The sequence below is a fragment of the Hemitrygon akajei genome, chromosome 3 (assembly GCF_048418815.1).
Source record: "Hemitrygon akajei chromosome 3, sHemAka1.3, whole genome shotgun sequence".
Classification (NCBI taxonomy): domain Eukaryota; kingdom Metazoa; phylum Chordata; class Chondrichthyes; order Myliobatiformes; family Dasyatidae; genus Hemitrygon; species Hemitrygon akajei.
Genome location: NC_133126.1, coordinates 176989651 through 177014177, shown reverse-complemented (window position 1 = coordinate 177014177; position 24527 = coordinate 176989651). Strand labels below are relative to the sequence as shown.

At 40.0% G+C, this 24527-nt stretch overlaps 1 protein-coding gene across 1 annotated transcript in view; it reads right to left on the bottom strand.

Annotated features, from left to right (window-relative positions):
• rhbdd1 (rhomboid domain containing 1) overlaps window positions 1-24527 on the bottom strand; it is a 96781-nt gene that overhangs the window by 17203 nt on the left and 55051 nt on the right. The window lies entirely within an intron of this gene.

The window sequence follows — 24527 nt, the reverse complement described above, 5'->3', positions numbered from 1 at the left end:
CTTGTTCATTAAAATGGTTCAAAAGTACATTGCTTAAAGGAAAATTACAGGCTGTAGATTGCAGTGAGAATAATTCAGAAGTATATTTGTAAGATTTGTAAGCAGCCTGCAACTCGTCGCTGTAGTTCACCAGTGCCACCTTGAAGAGTCTCATTTCAGAAGATCCTCTTCTTCTTCTACATGTGCCTTGCTCGTTACACGCTTGGGCGATCATGGTTTTCCATATCGAACGGTCCCATGCAGCGTTAATGATATCTCACACACTTAGATCTGTTAGTTCTTTCACAGTGTCCATATATTTTCTTCTTTGCCTTCCTCTTCTGCATTTCCCAGGCATACGGCCTTGTAATGTAAGGCATTCTAGTTCTCCCTTTCTGATGACATGGCCCAGGAATTTAAGTTTCCTCTCATTTAATGTTCTCATTAAAGATTTTTTTGTATGGGCACGTTGGGAGTACTGTCTCATTAGTTACCCTATCTCTATATGATATTTTCAGCATTCTTCTAAGAAACCACATTTCTGTTGCTTCTAAGTTTTTTTTTGGAGTTCTGGTGTCATTGTCCATGTTTTGGAAGCATACAGCAAGATTGATCAGATGTAACATTTTAGTAGCCTAATCCTCGTCGTTATAGAAATGTGTCTGTTGGTAAAGATGAGTTTCATTTTTTTGGAAGTTGGTTTTGGCCATGGCAATTCTTCTTATTATTTCTACTTTACTTCTAGCATCTTGTGATATAAAGCTACCAAGGTAAATAAAGCTGGTCTTTTGTTCAATCTCTTGGTTCGCAATGTGCAACTGGCAGTTGGGAGTATCCTGCTGTTTTGATATTACCATACATTTGAGGTTTTTTTTTTACAGTTGATGGTTAGACCAAAATCTGCACTAGTTTGTACTATTTTGTTTAGGAGGATTTGTAGTTCTTCTGCAGCACCTGCTATGAGGGTGGTATCTGCATATCTTGTATTGTTGATGTTAACACCTCCAATTTTTATCCCATCTAGGTCTTCTATTTCTCTGAGAATCATTTCACTATAGATATTAAATAATTCTGGTGAGGCAATGCATCCCTGTCTAACTCCTCTTTGAATTTTAGTCCAACTGCTTAGATTATCATCAATTTTTACCGCCGCCGTTTAAAATTTTGAAGCAGTTGTTGGTCCCTTCTTTCAATGTTTAGTTTAGCGAGAATTTGAAATAGTTTTTCATGTTGCACTTTGTCGAATACTTTAGTGAAATCAATAAAACATAAAAAGACATCATTTTGATATTCAATTGCCCTTTCTGAAAGCATTTGTAGTATGAAAATTTTGTTCCTAGTTCCTCTATCCTCAATAAACCCATATTGCAGATTAGAAGTTCCTGGCCTTGTTAATTCGACTCAGAACAATTCTCAACAAAATCTTTATTATGTGACTCATAAGACTGTTCTATGATTTTCGCAGTCAATAGTTCTAGGAATTTTTGGTAGAGTTATAAATACTGATTTCAAGAGATCGTCAGGCAATACACCAGACTCATATATGCCATTAAACTGTTCAAAAAGAATATCTATGCCCAGATCTTCTAGGGCTTGTGTCCTTTCCACTGAAATTTCATCAAGCCTTGTGGCTTTACCATGTTTAATGCTTTTCATTGCTTTAGTTATTTCTTCTTTGGCAATAGGTGGGCCAGAATTAGGGTGTTTAATATCTGGGGGTTCCCCTCTATTATCTTCAAAAAGCTGCTCTAAATACTGAATCCACCTCTCACATACTTTACCTGGATCTGTTAGTATGGATCTGTCTACTGATCTTACGTATCCTGTAGTGGAGGTTTTCATAATTCTGGTAATTTCTTTAATTTTCTTGTGCATTTCTTTGCTGTTGTTAATATGGCTTTCTACTTCACTGCATTTTTGATTCAGCCGTTCTTCCTTTGCAATATTGCACAATTGTCTGGTCTGTCTGTCTAGCTCTCTGTATTGCACTTCGTTATTCTTCACTAACCTTCTTTGTTCCATCAGTTCTAGAATTTCGTGGATTATCCACCCCTTGTTGGTGTGTTGGATTTCTTGTACTGGGATTATCTCCTCTGCTGATTGCTGTATAGCATATTTAAATCTGTCCCAAATAGGTGTTGTTATGTTTTCGTTGAGGTGCTCTTCTACTTGACAGATAGACCTCAGTATGTGCGGTTGGGAGACTGTAGGTCTGACACGGTGGTCAGCAGCACAGGAGCGCCGCAGGGAACCGTACTCTCTCCGGTCCTGTTCACCCTGTACACATCAGACTTCCAATATAACTCGGAGTCCTGCCATGTGCAGAAGTTCGCTGATGACACGGCCATAGTGGGGTGTGTCAGGAATGGACAGGAGGAGGAGTATAGGAAACTGATACAGAACTTTGTGATATGGTGCAACTCAAACTAGCTGCGTCTCAATATCACCAAGACCAAGGAGATGGTGGTGGACTTTAGGAGATCTAGGCCTCATATGGAGCCAGTGATCATTAATGGAGAATGTGTGGAGCAGGTTAAGACCTACAAGTATCTGGGAGTACAGTTAGACGAGAAGCTAGACTGGACTGCCAACACAGATGCCTTGTGCAGGAAGGCACAGAGTCGACTGTACTTTCTAAGAAGGTTGGCGTCATTCAATGTCTGTAGTGAGATGCTGAAGATGTTCTATAAGTCAGTTGTGGAGAGCGCCCTCTTCTTTGTGGTGGCGTGTTGGGGAGGAAGCATTAAGAAGAGGGACGCCTCACGTCTTAATAAGCTGGTAAGGAAGGCGGGCTCTGTCGTGGGCAAAGTACTGGAGAGTTTAACATCGGTAGCTGAGCGAAGGGCGCTGAGTAGGCTACGGTCAATTATGGATAACTCTGAACATCCTCTACATAGCACCATCCAGAGACAGAGAAGCAGTTTCAGCGACAGGTTACTATCGATGCAATGCTCCTCAGACAGGATGAAGAGGTCAATACTCCCCAATGCCATTAGGCTTTACAATTCTACCGCCAGGACTTAAGAACTTCTTAAAAGCTATTATTAATGCTTTTTGAGATAGTGATTTAGATGCATATCATATTTTTTACTGAGTTAAGTATTGTATGTAATTAGTTTTGCTACAACAAGTGTATGGGACATTGGAAAAAAAGTTGAATTTCCCCATGGGGATGAATAAAGTATCTATCTATCTATCTATCTATCTACAGCTGTTTTAAATTGTTGCTTAAGTATGCTATCTTTTTTAAGTTCTCCCAACATATATTTCTTTCTCTTTTTTCCATGTCTCAGTTTCTTTAATTTTGTTTTAATGGTAGCTATTACTAGATGCTGATCTGAACCACAGTCTGCTCCTGGGTAAGGTTTAGAATTTGTGATATTATTTCTAAAGAGTTCATTGATGGTAATGAAATCTATTTGATTCCTTGTTCTATCTCTGGGACTAATCCAAGTACACAATCTACATGGATGGTTTTTATACCAAGTATTGGTGTTCACTTGGTTTTTTCTGATACACCAGTCAGTAAATCTCTCTCCATTTTCATTTTTCTCCCCAATCCAAAAGGTCCTACGATGTTATCAACCCTTTCCTGTCCAACTTTGGAGTTAAAATCTCCCATGACTAGTTTTATATCCTGAGATTTACATTGCTGATAAGCACTGTTGATGATCTTCGTAAAACTTGTTGATATCCTCTTCATTCACATCATTTGTTGGTGCATAGGCTTGAATTATGCTAATGTTAAAAGGATTACCCCTTAATTTAACTAAAAGCAGCTGGTCGGATATCACCAAATATCCCATAAGACATTTTGATACTTGTTTGCTTAAAATAGTTCCAACTCCACACATATGCTGTTGACCTCCAGAATACATTATCAGAGAACTATTCTTAGTGAATTTGCCACTGTTGATCCATCTAATTTCTGACAGGCCTAAGATATCAACTTGCAACCTTTTCATTTCATTTAATGTGTTGTCCAACTTTCCTCTCTGGTAAAGTGTACGGATGTTCCATGTTGCTACCCTTAGCCTTTCCCTATTGCTTACAGTCTCTGGATGATGGTCTGGTGTCACCTGCAGCCCATGACTACCCTACCGAGTGAGGTATTGTTCTGGCGATTAGAATCAACCCCATTCACGCTGTTGTCTGGTTTCCTTCTTTTGTTTCTTTCCATGATTGACTAGGCAGAAATTTCAACAGTGGTTTGCCGTTGCCTTCTGTTGCCGCAGTGCTCATCTAACTAGAGCATTTGACCTCTACTGTTGTTCCCAATTCGGAATCATACACTAGACATCGCCCAACCTTTGCTGTTGTTGTACAAAGACAATCTTCTACCAAAGCTTGGAATCCATCTCCCTGCTGCTGGAGACTTCAGTGATTTTAGGTGACACCACCACCATTGGTCTGGTTATTTTTCTGGTGCCAAACACTCGCCATAAGACAGAGCTCCTTCAGCGAGACAGGGTGCACCCAGACCTAAATCCTACGTGAAGGCAGAGTTGTCCTAGGTGGTAGAAGCTGTATAATTGCTATTGGCATTTCCTGATATTTGGTCAGGACCCAACCACCCCGTACACCCCTTCAAAAGATAATTTATTGAATTTTTGCTATATCCTTATTCAGTTAAACATGGTCCTTCTTAGGTAAAGATCCCAACCTTTCTGTTTTGCCAAAAACCCATAAAACTTCCACAGCTTAAAAACTCCCATTTCATTGTAATAATGGCCAACAGATGATTTGTCTCCCTAATTGCTTGCACATTGATGTTATTTCTGACTTATCTACAAGAATATTTAAACTCTCACTGCAACCAAATGTTTACTAGTCTTCCTTACTTTAAAAACATAATTGAGAAATTTGCAGGAATAAATGTTATTTCCCCCCATCATATTCTGCACAAGAAGAACAAATATTCAGCTTAATCCGACTTCTCAACTCTTGAGCTACTATTCTATAGATTACAACATTCCAAACGCACATCTAAATACTTACTATGCAATAAGGCCTGTGTCTACTATTCTTTTAATTGAAATTACTTCATCTGCTATTTCTAAGGCCATTTAATTTACATTCCAGAATTTTAAGCTACACATGGAGTGGATTTGTCATCTTATAAACCTCCTTAGTAAAGAAAACCTGATGAATGTAGAACAGACTCTTTGGTCCAGATTATACACTGATTTTTATGCTATCTAAATTAATCCCATCTGCCTGCACATGGTCTATATCCTTCCATTCTCCATCTTTTCACGCGCCTGTTGAAACATCCCTTAAACCTTGCTATTGCTTCTGTTTTCAACACTTCCGCTGGTAGTGTGTTCCTGACACCTACCACTTTTATGTAAATTAATTACTTTCTTCACTTGTTTTAGATCATTGGCTCCAGGCAATATAACTTTAACATCTGTCATTTGTCCTCCCACCTTTATATGTTTCTCTTAGTATTTCTCTAATACAGCCTCATTTACTTTTGCTAATAGCTTCAGGCAATTTTTTTTTAAATATTGTGCTAATTTACTTTTTATTCTATTTCACCTTCTAAAAATTATTTGGCAATTTTATGCTTATTTCTAAATACTCAAAGCTCAAATTTACTGTTTTTCAACAACATTGTGTTGCCCTTAAGGCATTCGTTTAGTTTATTATATTTTCGCTTTAGTAATTCCTTTGTAATTGTTTTCTAGTTAAAGTTAAGGTTGTTGAAAGTAAATTCGTTGTCTGTGATATATCGCGGCAAGCGATGATGTCACACCCGGTTTTGCTGTGTCCTGTGGGAAAATACCGGTTTGGAGAAACGGGAAGGAGGGGGCTTGTTTGTGCAGGATCAGTGCGAGAAAAGTTTTCTTTCTACGCACTAGAAACATCTAAGTTCATAAGATAATCGATATGTTGAAGTAAAAATGTTAACGCTGATTCTGTTAAAAGTAATGACGGTTGATAAAGTTTATGTTCTTTGTTATTTAAAGAGTTGCGGATAGTTTGTGTTGAAGTGTATTTAAAGTAGCTGATGGCGTAGGTAGATTCTGACTGTATGTTGTACTTTAATGTAATATAGTTTGTTGTAGTTTTATTTTGCAAGTATTTATGATGTAAATGTGATGCCAAGAAGGAAACAAATACTGTATATATTTTGTATTGTTTTATCAAGTTTTCACCATACGTTAATGTGGAAGAGTGAACAGTAAATGGTTAATCTTACTGGGATCGCGCTGCATTGACTGTTTTATACTTAGTGTTTAGTTCAGAGTTTTTACACCTGTGTGAGAACACTACAGTGAAAAGGCGGCATTATCAGGTGTTTCAAGTGCTACGATGGCATCACGATCCAGCGTCAAGTTGCTGCCATCTAGCACCAGGAGCAGTAGGACATCAACAAATATGACTGCCCACGCAAGAGCTAAAGCAGAAGCCACTAAGGTGCGAGCGTCATATGCTGAACAGGAAGCAAAATTGAAAATGGAAAAGGCTGCTTGAGAAGCTGAAAACCAAAAGGAAGCCGCTGCCAGGGAAGCCGAAAACCAGTTGGAAAGGGTAAGGATAGAGTCAGAGTTAGAAGTGCTGACGCTACACCAAGAAGCAGAAGCTACCAGGGTGGAAGCAGAGATAATAGAAAATGCTGAAGAAATGCATGTTCTGGATGATGTAAAATCTACTTCAGAAAGGACCAGATTGGAATGCACAAGCGACTAGTCAGATCTCAAATGGACTTGAAGAGTCGTTCTTCCTCTCCACACTTATATGCTAACATCCCATTTCATGAGGAGTCAAACAGAAGTCTAATTGCATCACATCCATCTGAGGAAGACAGTTTACCCTTGCAACTTCCCAACGAATTCAAGAATGAAAGGGCTGATGACAAATACTTCTCGACACCAAACTTACCAGATTTGGCGAGAGGAGAAGCAAAGGCTGAATTCTGAACAGCAAATCCCATAACAAATGTACACCCTCAGTCATATACCCACTGACATATTCCCCCAGCCAGCATGTCACTTGCAGTTGAACCCATGGCACAGTATTTAGCACGACGAGATCTCATCACTTCAGGACTATACCAGTTAGACGATAAGCCTGAAAATTACCGTGCATGGTACTCCTCATTCGCCAATGCTATCCATGGAGTCCAGCTCAGAACAACCCAAGAGTTGGATCTTATGACGAAATAGCTGGGAAAAGAATCATGCGAACAGGTGAGACGCATACGTTCAGTGTACATCAACAACCCCAAGCTAGCCTTAAGCAAAGCATGGGAGAGACTTCGGGAGTGCTATGCGGCCCCTGAAAATATTGAAACGGCACTATTTCAACGCCTGGAAAATTTTCCCAAGGTGTCAGCCAAAGACCACACTAAGCCAAGAGAGCTCGGAGATCTACTCATGGAGATTGAAGGCGCTAAAGAAGATGGCTATTTAACTGGCCTGTCATATTTAGATTCTTCCTACGGTATTAGACCAATCGTGGACAAACTTACATTTGGGCTGCAGGAAAGGTGGGTCTCTGTTGGCTCAGAGTACAAGGAAAAGAACGATGGTCGATTTCCTCCCTTTGAGTATTTCACTAGGTTTGTGTGCAAGGAGGCGAAGAATCGAAACGACCCTAGCTTCATGAGTCAAGGTAGCAGTACAATTCATACCAAGCCAGTCAAATCCACTTCGAATAACTTTAACATCAATAAACCTGTCTCAGTGCGTAAAACTGAAGTCTCCACAACTAACAATGACCCTAGTAAGAATTGTCCATTGCAGAACAAACCCCACCCCCTCAAAAAATGCAGAACGTTTAGGAAAAAACCCTTTGACGAGAGGATGGTCCTTCTCAAGGAGAAAATGCTGTTCCTCTACCTCTCACCTCGCTAGAGAGTGTATGATCCCCGTGAGGTGCTCAGAATGTAATAGCACTAATCATGATGGGGCCATGCACTCCAGCCCGTTACCGCAAACCAACAAAGCTCCTTCACCCTCACAAGAGGACGGCGGGGAGGGAGAGGATCACTCCAAGACAACTGTTGTCAGCTCGAGCTGCACAGAAGTTTGCGTTCTTCAGTCAAGCCGTTCTTGTTCAAAGATCTGCCTCACTAAGGTGTACCCAAAGGGAGCCAAAGACAAGGCCATCAAAGCCTATGTAATTCTGGACTACCAGAGCAATCGCTCACTAGTCAGACCAGAGTTCTTTGATTTGTTCAACGTAGAGAGTAATCAGTTCCCATACTACCTTAGAACTTGCTCAGGCAGCGTAGAAACATATGGGAGGAAGGCAGAAGGCTTCCAGCTTGAGTCGCTGGATGGTAAAGTTGTCATCTGTCTCCCTCCACTCTTAGAGTGCAATGAAATTTTGAATAACCGTACCGAGATCCCGACGCCAAGCACTGTGCGACACCAGCCGCATCTCCACCACATTGCCAAACACATCCCAAAACTGGACCCAAAAGCAGAAATACTCCTGCTACTAGGAAGAGACGTTCTCCAGGTGCACAAGGTTAGGCAGCAGGTCAATGGACCACACAACGCCCCCTTTGCCCAACGCCTGGATCTGGGCTGGGTGGTGATAGGAGAGGTGTGCCTTGGCAATGTACACAAACTGACAGTTAACACACTCAAGACCAATGTGCTAGAGAGTGGCCGCCATTCAATTTTTCAACCCTGCACAAGCTACATGTGTATCAAGGAAGCACGACAGGGCTTTAACAAGTGTACTAAAGTAACTGACAAGACACTGGGACAGTCAGTCTTTGCTCAAACTGAGCATGATAATAAACTTGCTCCATCAGCACAAGACGCCATCTTCTTAAAAATAATGGACACCAAGGTCTTCAGAGAGGAAGCAAATAACTGGGTCGCCCCCACTACCTTTCAGAGAAGAACGCCACCGCTTGCCAAACAACAAAGAGCAGGCAGTCAAGCGGTTCACGTCTTTGCAAAAAACCTTGAAAAGGAAACCTGAGATGCAGCAACAATACGTAGCATTCATGGAGAAGATCTTCTCTAATGGACATGCTGAAGTAGCACCGCCACTGAGAGAAGGTGAGGAGTGCTGGTACCTCCCAATGTTTGGGGTGTACCACCCACAAAAGCCCAATCAGATCAGGGTGGTCTTCGACTCCAGTGCATTGGTATCTCCCTTAATGACGTGCTCCTTACAGGCCCCAACCTCAACAATACCCTTCTTGGGGTCCTGCTGCGCTTCTGGAAGGAGAAGGTCGCAATCTTAGCGGACATCCAGCAGATGTTCCATTGCTTCTTAGTACAGGAAGGTCATCGCAATTTCCTCCATTTCTTATGGCACAAGGACAAGGACATTAACAAGGAAGTCATTGAGTACCGGATGAAAGTCCATGTTTTCGGCAATAGTCCATCACCTGCCGTGGCCATCTATGGGCTGCGAAGAGCCATCAGAGAGGGTGCACAGGAGCACGGCGATGACACCGTTAAGTTTGTAGAAAGGCACTTCTATGTCGACGACAGCTTGATATCGTTACAGAAAGAAGACAAAGCAATTGATCTGCTCCGACGTACACAAGCCTCACTCGCTGAGTCAAACCTCCGCTTGCACAAGTTCGCATCAAACTATCAGGCAGTAATGGAGGCCTTTCCACACGATAACTGTGCTCCGGCAATCAAAGACCTAAATCTAGATGGAGAAACCATACCCACACAAAGGAGTTTGGGCCTCCTTTGGGAGATTACAACTGACACATTCACCTTCTCCGTGCCGACCGTGATCAAGCCATTCACCCACCATGGAGTTCTCTCCACTGTCAACAGTGTTTTTGATCCCTTGGGTCTACTGGCGCCAGTTACGATCCAAGGAAGAGCCCTTCTCAGGGAACTTACCTCTGAGCTCTCCCACTGGGATACTCCCCTATCAGAAGACAAGCTAAAGAGATGGGAGGCTTGGAGAGATTCACTTCAAGATCTAAAACAGCTTCATATCCCACGTAGGTACACTGCGGACGAATTGGCCCAGGCAAAGGATGTCATCCTTAAAGCAACTCAATGAGCAGCTTTTGCAAGGGAGTTTTCGGCCCTCCAAGTTAATAAACCAATACCAAAGGACAGCCCTTTGAGGAAACTCAACCCGATCATGAAGAACCATCTCATTTGCATTGGAGGCCGGTTAATACACTCTCGTCTTTCAGCTGCAGAAAAGAGCCCAGTAATCCTACCCAAAGACAGTCATGTGTCCTTACTGCTCATACGCCATCACCATGAACAGGTAAGGCATCAGGGCCGTCACCTGACGGAAGGAGCAATCAGGGCAGCAGGACTGTGGATCTTGGGAGGGAAAACACTGATCAATTCAGTACTCCACAAATGTGTAACCTGCAGGAAACTGAGAGGGAAGATGGAAGCTCAATGTATGGCGGACCTCCCACCAGAACACCTTGAAGCCTGCCCTCCTTTTACGTATGTGGGGCTCGATGTATTTGGTCCGTGGACTATCACCACTAGACGCACAAGAGGAGGACAAGCAGAGAGCAAACGGTGGGCCATCATGTTCAGCTACATGAGTTCGAGAGCGGTACACATTGAAGTCATCGAATCTTTGGATACATCCAGCTGCATTAAGTCTCTCAGGCGCTTCTTTGCACTAAGAGGCCCTGCAAAACAGTTAAGGTCTGATTGCGGCATGAACTTTGTTGGAGCGTCCAAGGAGCTGGGGATGGACAAAACGGTGCAAAGGTACCTCAGTCAGCAGGGATGCAACTGGGAGTTCAATACACCACACGCCTCTCACGCGACGCGGGAGGCTCATGGGAGCGGATGATTGGTATCGCCAGAAGGATCCTTGATTCAATGTTTTTGCAGCAACGCACCCGACTGACCCACAAAGTACTGTGCACACTAATGGCAGAGGTCACAGCCATTATAAATGCACGACTACTCCTACCTGTCTCTTCTGACCCGTAAAGCCCCTTCATACTCTCGCCATCAATGCTCCTTACGCAGAAGACAGGAGCTCCCCCTCTACCTGGGGACTTCTCAGATAAGGATTTGTACACAAAGCAATGGAGACAGGTTCAGGCTCCCGCAAATCAGTTCTGGTCTCATTGGAGACATGAATATCTACCTTTGTTGCAACATAGACAAAAGTGGACAGAACCTTGCAGGAATCTTCAGGTTGGAGATCTAGTCCTGCTCAGGGACAAGCAGATCGCCCGCAACTGCTGGCCAATGGCCAGAATCACTGCCACATTCCCTGGTAGGGATGGACATGTCAGGAAGGTTGAGTTGAAAACTTCTGACCAAGGTGATGTGAAAACTTACCAAAGGCCAGTTGCAGAAGTCATTCTACTTCTACCTAAGGACTGATTTAGAGACTGAAGTTTGTATTATGTTCATAGTGACCTTACAAAGGTCAGGCGGGGAGTGTGTTGCCCTTAAGGCATTCGTTTAGTTTATTATATTTTCGCTTTAGTAATTCGCTTGTAATCGTTTTCTAGTTAAAGTTAAGGTTGTTGAAAGTAAATTCATTGTCTGTGATATATCGCGGCAAGCGATGATGTCACACTCGGTTTCGTTGCGTCCCGTGGGAAAATACCGGTTTGGAGAAATGGGAAGGAGGGGGCTTGTGTGTGCAGGATCAGCGCGAGAAAAGTTTTCTTTCTACACACTAGAAACATCATAGAAGCAACACCGTAAGTTCATAAGATAATCGATACGTTGAAGTAAAAATGTTAACGCTGATTCTGTTAAAAGTAATGACGGTTGATAAAGTTTATGTTCTTTGTTATTTAAAGAGTTGCGGATAGTTTGTGTTGAAGTGTATTTAAAGTAGTTGATGGCGTAGGTAGATTCTGACTGTATGTTGTACTTTAATGTAATATAGTTTGTTGTAGTTTTATTTTGCAAGTATTTATGATGTAAGTGTGATGCCAAGAAGGAAACAAATACTGTATATATTTTGTATTGTTTTATCAACAGTTTTCACCATACGTTAATGTGGAAGAGTGAACAGTAAACGGTTAATCTTACTGGGATTGCGCCTCATTGACTGGTTTATACTTAGTGTTTAGTTCAGAGTTCTTACACCTGTGCGAGAACACTACAAACATTGTGAGCTTCATTTACACTAATCCTCAATTTTTCTAACTAGTTGTAATTATGACAACATTTTACTGTGGAGTTTTAATCTGAAAGAATGTATACATTAAAAATTCAAAATCTCTTTAAGTGCTTAACATTGGCCAGCTACTAGTTTATTTTTAAAATAATTTCCAAATGTAACTTGGGTATAAGAAATGAGTGGGCTACACAACAGGGTGTTTAAATTCAAGACTCTCAAATGGAATATTTTATCCTATGATCGCACCCTCCTGAAAATCCTTTGCTACAAGATTAACCATGCCTTCCTGCAAAATATTAAATCTGAAATATTCTGAGTGTTGTAATACAGTGCAATTATTCCAATTTAATCCAGCCACGGGTAACATATCCTCACTTTGCACGCTCATGATCCAGGCAGCATACTTCATAGCAGCACAATCGTGTTTAAGACATGCATTCGAATAGTGGATCTGTAATTTCTGAACTAAGTTGTGGTAACAACAAACTGGTGGGCCGTAAATAACAAACATTCACTTCCCAAAGAAAATTAATTTTTATATACTTATTTTCCAGATACCATTGATCATGATCCAATATAAGAATGCGCACAAAACCTTTGTAATAGTGCTTGAATTAATTAAAAGTCTGTGATATTAAAACCACAAAAATTACCTAGACTGCACTCTACTACAAGGGGGTGAAATGAGGACATTGGGATCTGGCACATGGACAAGTCTTCAATTTGCCAACAGGTGGCAGTGGTGATACAAATTTTTAAAATCTGGTTGGAATCTGAGACAATGGCAACATCAACAAAGCCTTCAGCACAATACGCAGATTACATTATTCTTCAAGAAATGTATTCAGAAAAGCATCAGAAAAAATCCAAGGCAATGAACACCAGCAATCACTGTATTGTTGAACAGGATGAGCAAATGAGGCCAGGATTAGCTGCCCAGTGCCAGCACTTTCTTTGACCACTTGTTTATCACAGAATGTTCTGCAGAATGAATGACCAATGGGATCCCTAATAATCCTGAATGAATTGAGAACTCAAACTTGCTGAAGTGGACTAACTTGTAAAAACACAATAAAAAGAGCTACATAGACACATTCTAGGACAATGACTAACTAGTAACAAATTCTGCATATAAGCTCTCTTTAACTAGACGTACTTGACTGAAACACTTCAATATTATTTTATTTCAGACACTAACAATAATGTGTCTGCTCTGTTAACCTAAAAAAACACTCCAGCACTTGGTTCTATGGAAGATCAATTTAGTGCAGGAGGTACAGAGACCTATGATTTTTTTTTATAAAGGTTAGATTAGCTTTATTTGTTACATTTACATTGAAAAATGCAGTGAAATACGTCAGTTGCATCAAATCAAATCAGTGAGGACTGTGTTGAGCAGTCTGCAAGTGTCACCATACTTCTGGTGCTAACATAGCATGCCCACAGTTCATTAACCCTAACTGTAAATCTTTTGGACTGTGGGAGGAAACCGGAGCACCCAGAAGAAACCTATGCGATCATGGGGAGAATGTACAAGCTCCTTACAAGCAGCAGCAAGAATTGAACCCTGATCTTACTGTAAAGTGTAGTACCAACCACTACGCTGACACCCTTTTGTTGTACTTTGTAATACTCAGAAGTCACAATAGGACATTAAGTTCATAGCAGTCCCTTCATTCTTTTTCCCTTCCATCTGCCTTTTACAAATAATAAGCAGGCAAAAGACAGTCAGCCCCAATGAGTATGGTTTTAGGGTGTGCTATTGTTATCCCAATTCCAATCGTGCAATAAAATTACTCTACATTCACGACTGTGTGGCTAGCCACAGCTCAAGCATCATCTATAAATTTGCCAGTGATACCACAGCTTATGGTAGAATCGCAAATGGCAACGAGTGAGTTAGATAGGCTGGCTGAGTGGTGTCACAACAAAACCTCACACACATCAGCACGACCAAGGACTTGATTATGGGCTTAAGGAAAGGGGAAAAAGAAATCAGAGAACACCCACATTGAAGGATCAACGATGGAAAAGGTGATTAGTTTCAAGTTCCTGGGTGTCAACATCTTAGGGGATCTTATCCTGGACCCAACAATGCAATCACAAAGAAGATTCGGCAGCAACTCTACTTCATTATGAATTTGAAGAAATTCAGCAGTAATTCACCACAGACGTACAAATTTCTAGAGATGTATGGTGGAGAACGTTCTGACTGGTTGCATCACAGCCTGATATGAAGGCTGTAATGCACGGGATCGAAGGCTGCAGATAGTTGCGGACTTGGCCAGCTCCATCATGGGCGCAAATCCAACTCACTATAGCAAACATCTTCAGAGTCGGTGCCTCAAGGTGGTGACATGTCCTCTTCTCATGCTACTGAGGTACAAGAGCCTGAAGACCCACACTCAACTATTCTGATAGTTTCTTCCCCTCCACCATCAGATTTCTGAGTGGTTCATGAATACTATTTGTTACTCCTTTTTTGTACGTTTTTATTTGGTAATATACCTTAACTATATAACAATTACAGCACGGAAACAGGCCATCTCGGCCCTTCTAGTCCATGCCGAACACTTACTCTCACCTAGTCCCACTGACCTGCACTCAGCCCATAACCCTCCATTCCTTTCCTGTCCATATACCTATCCAATTTTTTAAAAAATGACAATATCAAACCTGCCTCTACCACTTCTACTGGAAGCTCATTCCACACAGCTACCACTCTCTGAGTAAAGAAGTTCCCCCTCGTGTTACCCCTAAACTTTTGCCCCTTAACTCTCAATTCATGTCCTCTTGTTTGAATCTCCCCTACTCTCAATAGAAAAAGCCTATCCACGTCAACTCTATCTATCCCTCTCATAATTTAAAATACTTCTATCAAGTCCCCCCTCAACCTTCTACGCTCCAAAGAATAAAGACCTAACTTGTTCAACCTTTTTCTGTAACTTAGGTGCTGAAACCCAAGTAACATTCTAGTAAACTTCCTCTGTACTCTCTGTACTAATTCATAGTAATTTTATGTCTTTACAGTGTACTGCTAAGGCAAAACAACAAATTTATGTCAGTGGTAATAAATCTGACTCTTGATTCTGAGTAAAAGCAACAGGTTTGAACACACATTATGTGGAGCTTTCACAGTCAGAAGTAAAAACTGACAAGAAATTTTCTATTAAATAATTAAAGATATTTTCTTTTAAGGCTTTCTCTTGGGTGGAGAATGAACTACAGTCCACCAGTTCTGCTAATTCTGAAGCAAGTAATGAAACCAACGTGGGATCTGTAGATTTGGCATTAAGTGCAAATGGAAGTGTAAGTGGAGGAGCAAGATGAGAAAGGCTGCATTCCCCATGCTGTTTCCACTGTTATTCCGCCTACTTCTGTTGAAGAGATTCAGAGCTCCCAATGATACTGTAGATATCCTTTGACTTTTTGAATTGGTCACCGATTTCTCAAGTCAGTAAGAAAGTTATTCTGAGAGGTTATGGCAACATCATTGCTTTTCCATTTATCCATTGTTGAGACAAACCTTGCAGTACGATGTTGGATCAGGAGTTGTGTTGTGTTGTGCCTCTGGTTGACATGGTCTGCCCAAGTAATTAAGCCTTAATGCTGGGAGGTTCATCTTGGAGAAGAGTCTGAAATTAGTTCACGACCCTGCCATCTTTCTGAAGCTTATAGGAGGAAGAGGCTTACTCTTCAGGATAAATTGTAAGGTTTGAGGGGATCTTAGTCTCGACCTTTGAACAACTTCCCCACCCCCTCAGATATGAAAGGTGATAAATTTCATTGTTGATGTTTGCCTTCACTATTTCCAGAGATAATGATTTATATTTGTTAGCATTCTGACATGGATCTTTGTGTCAGTATAAATGATTGTTCAGGCAGCAAGCCACTTCCGTACAGCATGAAAACCAGACAAAGGCAAATCGTAATCCTATCACCCATTAGCTTTCTTGAAGGTCATGATTACGGCATCTCTAAAATGATGGATTTTTTACTGGGCCTCAGTCTTCAGGTGTCAGCGGAGCTGTTTATTTATCCTGGTGGAACTTCCAGTCCTTGAATGACTGGTGTATGATTTTAATTAGCTCTTGGATCTCTTAGTCATTCTGGTTCTTCTTAGTGGGGAAGCCCGAGGTCTCTGCATAGGTGTTAATTATGTTGAGACTTCAAGTAGTCAATACACTAAATACTCTATAATTTCTGCTGGTTGCAAATCAACAGGTTTCCTGTAAGGTGCCATTTAAGAAAGGCAATGTTTCTGGATTTCAAAATTCTCAAGGACAAATAGACAAAGTGAAAATCTGTAGATGTTGGAAATCCGAGCAAGACACACAAAATGCTGGAGGAACTCAGCAGGCCAGGCAGCATCTATGGAAAGAGTACAGTTGACCACAAGAGTACAAATATATGTAACCTCAGTCATGATATTATTAAGGACGTATTAATAACACAGCTAGGGAACAACACAAACTTCTTTACAATGGTTAGAATGTGAAAGATACCAGAAGAGCTAATGTAAACAACAGACACATTCAATAAGAGGGTGAGGGAGAAAAGAGGAATATGTTAATAGGGTTGAAGGGGACGTGTGAAAGACTGCATTGAGTGTAAATATCTGAATCTACCAATTAGATTGACTGTTGAGTTTCCAAGCTGAAAATATTTTCCAACTATGTTTAGAGAAAAATACAGTACAAAAGTAGAGAGAAATATATAGAAAAGCAGCAACATTAAGACAGCACAAAAAAGTAATTAGGTACGATATTTATCTGATTCACAATACTTAGTTAGTGTTGCACAGATGGAAAGTTTATTTTGTGGCATGTTAAATCATAAAACAAAAGGCTGTTTTAGGGCTAAGTTTTACAAGATCTCACTCCTTTCATCATGTCTAGATTTACTGAAGTATTTTGGAGAGTCATACATGAAGAACCACTAACTAACTTAGAGCACTTCTGTCAAAACTAAGATGCAAAATTGCTGTGAAGAATCTGAGTTTTAGCACACAATGAATTTGTTTTTGTGTATGCCATACTTATACAATCATTGACAAACGGTGGAAAGGACACTTCCTTATGTAAGAAAGGAATTTATTGAAATGCCCCCAAAACTGTATTTTACTCCTTGTACTTGGGGCAGCACAGTAGTGCAGTGGTTAGCACACTTTGCAGTGCCACATCTTACATCAATTCCCACTGCTACCTGTAAGGAATTTATGTGTTCTCTCCATGACCATGTGGGTTTCCTCCCATATTCCAAAAATGTATGCTTAGGGTTGATGAGTTGTGGGTATGCTATGTTGGTGCTGGAAATGTGGTGACATTTGTGGGCGTGCACAACACAATACTCACTGATTTGATTTGACGCTAATGACACATTTCACTCTATGTCTCAATGTATATGTGACAAATGAAGTGAACTTTTAATGCCAGTGAGAACTCATAATAAGGCCAATCTTCTAGGATGAAAATTGCTACTTGATATCTGGAAAATGTTGTCTATAGAAAGACACAGCTATATCTCCCACCCCTGTAATGCAGAAAACCATTAAGAATTGCAGTACAACAAAGCAATGAGGAAGCAGTGAAAAGGAAGTCCATGAACACCTTTTGGACTATTTGATTACTTTCATAACTTATAAATGGAACAGAAAAACCAATAAAAGGTGGTGGAAAAAGTTCAATCCATCACAGGTAAAGCCATCCCACCAATGAGCATACCTACAAGGAGCGTTGTCACAAGAAAGCAGCATCTAACATCAAGGAACCCCACCATCCAGGCCAGGCTCTCTTCTCACTGCTGTCACAAGGAAGGAGGTACAGGAACCACAAGTCCCACACTACCAGATTCAAGAACAGTTATTACCCTGTGACCATCAGGCTCCTGAACCAGTGTGAATAAACTTCACTCAACACTGAACTGATTCCACACCAACAGACTCACTTTCAAGGACTCTACAACTCATGTTCTCAATATTATTATTAATATTCATCTATATGCACAGTTGTCTTCTTTTGCATTTCGGGTGAGTATCAGTCTTTGTGTGTAGTTTTCCACTGAAACTATTGTATTTATTTGTTCTACTGTGAATGCCTGCAAGAAGATGAATCGCGGGGTTGTATATGGTGACATATATGTACTTTGATAAATTTATTTTGAACTTTATAGTAATTCTCATGCTTTGCACTGTAATGCTGCCACAAAACAACAAATTTTACAACATATGTCTGTAATAATAAACTTGATTCCGCGTCTGCAAAGCCAGTTTCATACTCGGCACTTAGTTCATGGGAGAGTGCAGCTTTCCCCATATTTACACTCCCAAAAACTTGGCTCCTTTATTCCTGCTGGCAGGCTCTTAAACCAATTGAATCAAAACTTGCCCAGCAGTAACATCAACAGTTCATTTTAAATGATGAATGCATAATTAAATAACTGCAATGTTGTTAATGTTGATTAACAGCTACTTCAAAGAAAACTGGAACAAGCTGAGTTGCTGGTAGGTAGGAAGCCTTTCTATCTCGCCAGTATTTAAAGCTGTTTCTTTATGCAATTTGCACTGACAGTTCCTAATGTGTAATCTCCTGTAGTCACTATTACTATAGAAAGCAAAGCAACCAGCAGAAAGATTTGATTTAAGTAGGTCTTTCCTACTGCCATGACCCTTACTGCAGCCAGAAAATATCTGTGGCATCAGCAGCACTGCAATTATTGATAGCAATGTCAGAGTACAATGTCAGATTTTGTTTGAATCCAGCATTGCACATCCTGCCCCATTCATTAGGGTTCTCCCCCCTACACAGAGATAAGAATAACAGACAGATTAATGAGAGACAGAGATAGAAGCATATGTTGATACAATTAAACGATTTACACCGCTCCACCTCCAGCTCTGCAAAACTTGAAACTTGCAATTAATTTCCCCATAAGCTTCAAGAAATTTGATTTTCTTCCTTACCTTTAGCTCATAATTTTGTGCCACTACTTTTCTGTATGTTGATAATTGAGGGGATCGAGAAGGCAGAGAATGAAGTTGGCCCTCTCAAAGATTTAACTTAACAGAAAATGAGCTGAGAAAGGCAAATTGGGTGCAGGAAAAGGAGGGGAAGGAAAACCAGATGAAGAGGATAAAGAGTAAAAATATCTTACAAATATTTTTTTAAGTAGGAATTAGATGGTGCACATTAACAGTTTCACCACTAGTCCACAGAGGAAGAGTAGTATGGTAGAAACAAGATCCTCATCATTAAGCAAGCTCTGTGCACCTATCAAACGGGAGGCTTAACAGAACTTAATTCAAATTTAGGAAAAACATGCAGCAATTTCTTGAAAACTTTTTGGAGAGAGAAATTTGCAAGATGCTGGATTTGTGGAGGAGAGTAATGCAAATAATGCAGAGATCTGCAGTGACTCACAATTCATGAGATTATCTCTTCCTCTCCCAAAATCCTAGACAATTTTGCACTCACAGTGTAAGCATTTTAAACTTGCCATTATTTTTCCAAAAAAATCTGACTGACAGCTCAAACCATTTCCCAAATTAGCTTTCCTTTGATGCTATGACCCTAGCATTTGGTATCCTAGACAAATTGCCCTGACTAGCTTGTGAAGCAGTTATAGTTCGATGTAGTCAGATGGAAGAGCCACAAATAACACAAGATGGCAAAACACCAAGATCTGTTCAGTAATTTGCAAACTCAGCTAATCTAAAGCACAGAACGACCTCTCCTTGTAGAAAATAAAGATGCTGCTGTTGCTATAAGCCAAGATGCAGATGCAGAAACCTGAGCCAATGATCAACAATGTTCTGCACAATAAGACTTGGTGTTACCGTATTTGAATTAAAACTACTATGAAATAGGGATCTCACCAATTCCCACTTAATAGAATATCAAACATTTGTGTTCAATTCTATTATAAGCAGAAACAAGATCAAACTGATCAAAATAAGTTGCACAGAAGTACATTGCTAAAGTAGTAGGTATATCATAGAATAATAACTGATGTTACGAAAATCATATATCAAGGCTGGGTTGAGGATTGATTCTTGTAGACTAGATATAGAAAAGTGTTCTGGAAAAAGAATATACATTGGGAATTCTTTTGTTGCTGGTGTTGGAGATTATGCTGGAGCTATGAAATTAAGGATAGCGGGTATTAATTAAAATGAGAAAATCTGTTTATAATTTAACTTCAACTGCTATATTGAGGCTATGGGACACTGATTCTGTACCATTGAAACTATGAAGGAAAAGACAACAAATGGATGCTCATATTAATTGGAGGTCAATTAAAATTTCAGGAAATGATGAGAAAAGACATGAAGTGGTCACCTCCTGAATTAATGTATTGTTAAAGGCACATCCCTACCACTTAATGTACAGTTCAGTTCAGATCTGTCGGTCACTAAACATTCTGGCTAGTTGTATATTTAAGGAGCCATCCCTTACTGCAAAAAAGAGGTATATTTTGGTGTCTGGAGTTTCTGGTCAGGGGTTTTCGGACCAGCCACTAACATTTGAATAGTCAAAGTAGTTCTGCTGGTTGGGATTAGCTACCATTGTAAATACGCAACTCTTTTACAAAGTTACTTGTCTATATTTAACATGTAGAAGAAGATAATTATAGCCATTGGAACTGTAGTTAATCATTTACTGTTATCTTTGTCCTTAAAAAAGTAAAATAATGTGTGGGGAGAGGAGAACTAGACTCTCCCAAGAAGATCTGTTGCATTGATCTAACTTTAGCATCTCTTTCGTGACTTGGTTCACAGTTACAACAGCTGCCTAGGTAAGAACAAGTCAATTTTGATGTTATAATGAGGACAAATAAAGAACACAGAATGCTGGTCAGAGTTGAGAAGAGATAACACATGACAAAGGAAACAGGAAAGCACCTGCTGACATAGGAGCAGATGCAAGAAAGACTCTAGAATCAATGGAAAACACTAGCTCATACAGAGAAAGACTGAAGATCTAATGAACTATTATTATGATTGGAGTATGTGCTTTATATGGAGTAGCTGAAGACCGGGTGTCCTGTTTCAAGGAAACTAGAGCTGCAGGAAAATGGCTACAAAGTAATATTCCCACAAACACTCTTCCTGGAGACATGATGGAAATCCCTTTAGAAATTAAATAGATTAGACATGCTAAACAACTATTAAAAATCATTTGGAACAGGGACTAAATCCCAACATTTGAAAATGAAAAATTTTAGTACAATTTAAATTAGAAAGAGATTGGTCAGCAGATTAGCATAAATACCCTACAGCTCTGAATGATTAGAGAAGATGGGCCTGGTCTGAACTATAAGCAAATGCTAGGCCCACACCAGTGGAGCTAATTTAACTACACTCTGAAATGCCTTTGGAATGTTGTGGTAGTAATGAAGGAAAGATGTAATTGCTTAAGAATCATAATCTTTATAATGCAGTAAACCTTGATCTGCGTGGCCTAACGAGTTGCTCATACATGAATCAACAATAATCAGGTTAGTCTGGAACAGAGTTCTCAACAAGGACATAGATCACAAAGCTTTCAATTTGATTTTTTAAAAATATGTTTCTGGAAGTATGCTCAACAGAAAATCCTGAACACTTTTCTGCTGAATTATACTTACAGTCCAAATCCTGCAAATGAACTTGACCACTTAAGTTTTCATATCAGGAATAATGTTCAGTGTCAGCAACCTAAGAGTTTCTACATGTATCTGCCTCTATCCCAAGACAGGCATTCCAAGCACCCGCCAATCTTTTTGTAAAGAAACTTACCTCTGACATCCTCCTATACTTTTCTCCAATCACCTTAAAATTAAGCAGCAGTGGAATATTTAATACAATTCCTTTGCAAGGTTTTCTTCACTCAAGAGAGAAATAGGAATTCAGAGTCTTTGAGCTGCTAAACTGTTTCACGTCCAGTAAACTTGTCTACATCCACTCCTTTCTCAGATTTGCTTCTCACAATTGCCCATCCAACATATAGATTTATCCAAGCCTATCTTTTGAATTCCACTCCTACATTACAGTAGGTATTTCTTCAAATGCAAATTTTCCTCTCTCATTTTCCTGCCAGCCCTTCCCTCCAATCAGCATTTCACAAGGACTGTTTTTAGAGTCTTAAAATAAAAAAAAACACTAAGGAGGTCTAGAATTATTAAAATTGAAACATCCAGAGTTGACCAGTACTTTGGGGTTTCTCTCCTGGAAACATTAATATACATGCATGTGGAAAGGAGCAATGATTTGGTGTTTCTTCTATTCCAAATACGTAGGAACTCAAATATTTTGTTTTCTATGCTACAGTTCCTCAGCCTGAAAGATATCAGAAACAAATTCCCTAGAGGAAAAAATAAGCTGCACAGTCTTTAATAATTTAAAAAACTGCAGTTATTCTACTCTGAAAATAGAGATAAAGATTTTCTTCCAGGTAAGTTGATAAATATATTCACAAATGGAAAACAAAGGGAAGGGCATTTGGAGGGATTTCACCAGTAAAATGAGCTAATGCACACATCCATCAATTGGCGTTCACTAATGCAGATGGGAATTTTTCAAAAACTGTTAGAGCCCCCAAATTTTATGGGAAAAAAATGCAAGTCACAGTACACTATTTGAATCCGTAGCCATCTGTATGTCACATTTAAAAAATATTATTTCTCCAAATTATTTAGAATTATTAATTATCGAGTTGCAATATTCATTTATTGCGAAGTTAGCATTATAAATCAATTATAAGAATGCTAAACTATAAAGAATATACAAAGTGTAGTTAAAATCAAAATTAAGGTAATAAAGAAGAGACACAAGCGACTGCGGTTGCTAGAAACTGGAGCAACAAACAACGTGCTAGAGGAACTAAGCTGGTCATGCAGAGGAAAGAAATTGTTGATGTTTTCGATCAAACACTTAGCAGGACTGAGAAAGGAGAGGCACAGAGAGAAGAGGGGGAGAGGGGGTTAATAGATTATTGAGACTAATGAATACAATAAAACTCATCACTAGGATAGCAAGCTGCAGAAGGTTGTAAATCTAGTCAGCTCCATCTTGGGTATTAGCTTACAAAGTACCCAGGACATCTTTAGGGAGTGGTGTTTCAGAAAGGCAGCGTCCATTATTAAGGACCTCCAGCACCCAGGGCATGCCCTTTTCTCACTGAATCTTTGGACGTTACCTCAGTTTTTAAAAAATATACAGTATTCTGTTTTTGCACACCTTTTAAAAATCTATTCAATGTATGTAATTGATTTACTTGTTTATTAATTATTATTTTTACTTTATTTTTTCCCCCTCTCTGCTAGCTTATGTATTGCATTGAACTACTGCTGCTAAATTAACAAATTTCACATCACATGCCGGTGATAATAAACCTGACTCTGTTTCTGATTCTGATTACTGTTTACCTGTGCTGTGCACTTCACATGCACTTTGAATTGTAACTTATTTGTGGGAATATTTTGTTTTTTGTGCTGTACGTGATGCAGGTGTTGTAGGTGCAATGTGGTTTGGAGGAACCTTGTTTTGTTTGGTTGTACAGTCAGATGACAATACACTTGAACTTGAAAGGATCCTAAGGTGATTGGTGGACTTGAGGAGGACGACAGCCAGGTAGTGACAGGTTGCGGAGGTGATTGCGGATGGAGATGGAAGACTGTGGTAGGTGACAAAGATGAACGTAATGGAATTTAAAGCATTAAAAAGATCCTATTCATATGCAACTTCAGAGACATAATTCTGAAATAACTGAATCTTCCTCAAAAAGGATATGAGAGTGGTGGCAATAGAAAATACTGCAAATGCTATGGTAAGAGCAATTACAACAGAAAACCGAGCGAAGAAAATACGAGGTACTGTCCAGTGCTGTACGTTTAACATGTGATGATTAGGTTGGATTTGTTCAGTGATGACAGGCTTAAAAAGTGTGAAACACGTACTCCATTTACGGAACAAATATCCTGCATTTAAATAGTCAAGGCAATTCAATAAAATATATGAAAACCCATAATTTTTCTGTGGTTTATAAAGAAACAACGTGCTGTCATAAATATCTGTAGTCTGCAATGTTGATGTCTTACGCCATAATGGTCCTTTGGCAAGTACGATGTTGTGGGAATAACAGAGACATGGCTTCAAGCGGACAGGGCCTGGGAAATGAATATTCAAGGATATACATCTTATCGAAAGGACAGACTGCTGGCAGAGGGAATGGGGTGGCTCTGTTGGTGAGGAATGATATTCAGTCCCTTGCGGGGGGGGACATAGAATCAGGGGATGTAGAGTCAGTATGGATAGAACTGAGAAATTCTAAGGGTAGAAAGACCCTAATGGGAGTTATCTACAGGCCCCCAAACAGAAGTCTGGATGTCGGGTGTAAGTTGAATGAAGAGTTAAAATTGGCATGTCTCAAAGGTAATGATACAGTTGTCATGGAGGATTTCAACATGCAGGTAGACTGGGAGAATCAGAATGGTACTGGACC